The sequence below is a fragment of the Cryptomeria japonica genome, chromosome 3, assembly GCF_030272615.1.
Source record: "Cryptomeria japonica chromosome 3, Sugi_1.0, whole genome shotgun sequence".
NCBI classification, from domain to species: domain Eukaryota; kingdom Viridiplantae; phylum Streptophyta; class Pinopsida; order Cupressales; family Cupressaceae; genus Cryptomeria; species Cryptomeria japonica.
In genome coordinates this window covers 23,942,587-23,946,090 of record NC_081407.1, presented here as the reverse complement: position 1 = coordinate 23,946,090, position 3,504 = coordinate 23,942,587, and positions in this window count along the sequence as shown.

The following is a 3,504-nucleotide window of genomic DNA, read 5'->3' as shown; positions in this document are numbered from 1 at the left end:
ACTTATTAACATTGAACTTTGTTGTTGCCTTGTCCCCATTTCCATGACATCACTGTCATCATAATTATTTAGCTCATAAGCTATTAACTTTGCAATGATGGAGTCCAGGGATACCTTTGTCTCATCTACAGACCTCAACTCCTAAATAGCCACAATGCATATTGCGTAGACCGGTAATAAGGATCTCAAAACTTTGCTAACAACAGTGGAATCTTTGATTTTACCACTTGCACTCTTGATATCTCCAACAACAATTTTGATTCTTATTCCATATTGCTGAATGGTCCCTCCATCAACCATTCACATGTCTTCAAACTTTCCCCTAAGGCTTTCTTCCTTAGCTTATTTCACATGCTCATCACTGTCATAGATATTCTCAAGGGCATCCCATACTTCTTTGGGATTCTCTTTGTCCTGAACATCAATAAACTCAATGTGAGATAGACTACTAATTAGGGCTTCCATGACTTGCCCATTCTCCTAAATCTCTCTCTTTTGATCATCAGTGAGAGTACCGATAGGGATAACATAAGCATTCTCAACATAGCTCCTGTGTTGAGCACCCATGCTTCTGATGTATATCTTCATTTTGTCCTTCCATATTTTAAAGTTGTGTCTATTTAACTTTGGACCTTCCCTCTTCATCATTAGAGTAGGATCTTTACCTCAAGTGGTTAAGCTTACAACATAGAGGACCTGGAGGAGGCTCTAGTACCAATTGATGAGTCAATGATGAATAGTTAGTACCAAACTGGTACTGAGAGAGGGGGTGAATTAGTACTAAGAAAAACACTTTGACTTGACCAGTTAGATTGAGAACACTGCACTTGACTGGCAAGCAATAATGTCGGTCTAAACTAGATTACTACTGGTTAAACACAGTGGGAGACATAAACCAGTAACTTAGCTTTCCACACAATCTAACATCTTATTTCCACTTCACCCATATGCATACACTAGTAATACTTCAACAAAAATGTAAAGACGTACTGGTTCAACATGCTTTACCACTTAACAAAGAATAAAAAAACATCACATGAAAAGCATCACAAATAACACATATTTTTCATGTGGAAACCCAATTGCGAAAAACCATAGTGGGGATGAATACCCACAAGCTGTACTTTGAACCCTTTTGAAGTCCGCTCTATTAGGAGCCTAGTCCGGTTAAAGACTTTATAATAGGTTATGTTAGGAACCAATCCTGCTAGGGATGACTCGATTAAGGGATGGCTAAAATACCTAGTTAAGGGTTAAACTCTGTTAAAGGTTACCTTGTTAGAGGATTTTAAGATCTCAATGATTTTGAGTCACCCTATTAAAGGATTTACAACAAGCTGGTTAAAGCTACCCTGTTAAGGGATTTTCCAACAGCTGAAGTGGTTAGAGGTCAACAGGCATTACAATGATCTGGTCACAGCACTCAATGCCAATGCAGGTCTGCTTTGGTTTCTTCCTTCTTCAATCACACTCTACGGGTATCTATTCTCTTATCTATTCTGGAAAGAATCACGTATCACTACACTTAGATACATACACAACATTTGCCAACAACCTCAACATGAATAACAACATCAACCTTATAGGAAACAGATAGGTTGGTAGCATAAACCCTAAACCCTAAACATTTAGGTTACGCAATTCACTCGGTTCAATCCTAACCGTTGATCATATTGCATTGATTACAATAGTCTTAAATAGATCACAAGATGTTCTCCAACATTTGTTCTTCACTACTTCTTGGAGGCTGATAACCCATCACGCGTTCTCCACCATTTACAGATACTTTGCACATTCTTGAGGTAGATAGGATCAATCTCCTTCATGCAAGATCCTTCACACGGACAAGGCTAATGTGGAAACAAAATATGTTCTTCATTACAAAGCTAACTCATCACATGATGTCATCAGTTGAATCACATAGGCATAGAACACTTCAACCAAAAAACCTGAAGCTAAGACTACCAACCGGTAGTCATCCCATATGAAACCTTGATACAAGACATTCCATATACCAGTTCATATTCCAACATGCTGGTTCACTTGGACAAACATACTACTTCACTTTTTCACATATACTGGTTCACATTTCAACATACTGGTTCACTTGGATAGACATACCGCTTCACTTTTTCACATATACCAGTTCACAACAACATACCGGTTCTCTTGCAAGTGCTTACTTTAATATACCAGTTCACTCTTCATCATATTGACATCAATGACAACATACAATATCATCATGTCAACATACTCTGCACATATGCCAACATTGACTATTTCTTCTTTCTTAACTGTTGATTCCTTTTTCTCTTTTACACACTCTGCTTGAGTTTGTTGAGTGTTTGTTTCCTATAATGTTGAAGGCGATATCCTTTTCTGCCACTTAGACTTAGAAGCATGTTTTTGGTCTGATGTCTTTTTTGGATTGTACCTCTATCTAGCCTTATCATTTGTTGATTTCATTTGTAGCTGAATTGGTTCAATAATACCCTCTTGATGTTTTCCCAAGGGACCAATACCTGGATATCCCATGTGTTGAATCATCTTGTAGCCAGGACCATATTGGGTTGAAGAAATCTCACAATGTCATACTTCCTCATTTTGACTATCTTCCTTTAAAAGCCATTTAAGAACTGCATCCTCTTCTATTTCATCTGCTAGGGAAGTAGAAGACTATACAAAAAGACCATCATATATGATATTTAGAGTTGAAGTCTGTGTTCTCATAGCCTTTGATGGTTTTCCCAACTATTTTTGTGATGGAGGGAGAGAAACTAATGAGAGTATAGGTTCTATCTTGTAGCCATCCATGTTGGTATTTGTAATCTTCAATTTCTTTTCCAAATCTTTCATCAAAGCTTCTGGAATTTCATTTGTAAAGACTACCCTATTATGAAGCACAAAAGTATCATCATCTTTTGTTAATGCATTAAAGTGGATATTTTGTTAGGTCATGGAGACAACTGAGAGGGGGGTGAATCAGTTGTCTAATAAATTCAAACCAAAAACCACTTAACCAAACTTAATTCTTAATACCGGTAAACCAAACTTAATGTCGGTAGATAGTTTATCAGTTAATTGTAGTACCAGTAAAGATTAATGCATGAAATAGAAAGACAATAACATCCACAACACATAACACCAATATTTGTATGTGGAAACCCTGTAAGGGGAAAAAACACAGTGGGAAACCTTACCCACAATCAGATGATACTACTGTAGATAGTATGTGTATACAATAGGGGGTCTACACATGCAGAAAGGCCAAGCACCTAGAGCTCACTACTCAAACACAAATGGGAGTCACACTGACTACAATCGGATGGTTAAATCCAATAATGATGTACTGCTCAAAATAGCATCTTCATATGCTGGATTCAGTACCAGTGTAGTTCTGATTACCTTCACAAAATCCTCCTTCAACCTTCAAATGATGTCTATGTGTATAGCTCTACTTATTTTTGCATATACCTTATTACAAATCTTTTTCCCAGTCGCATA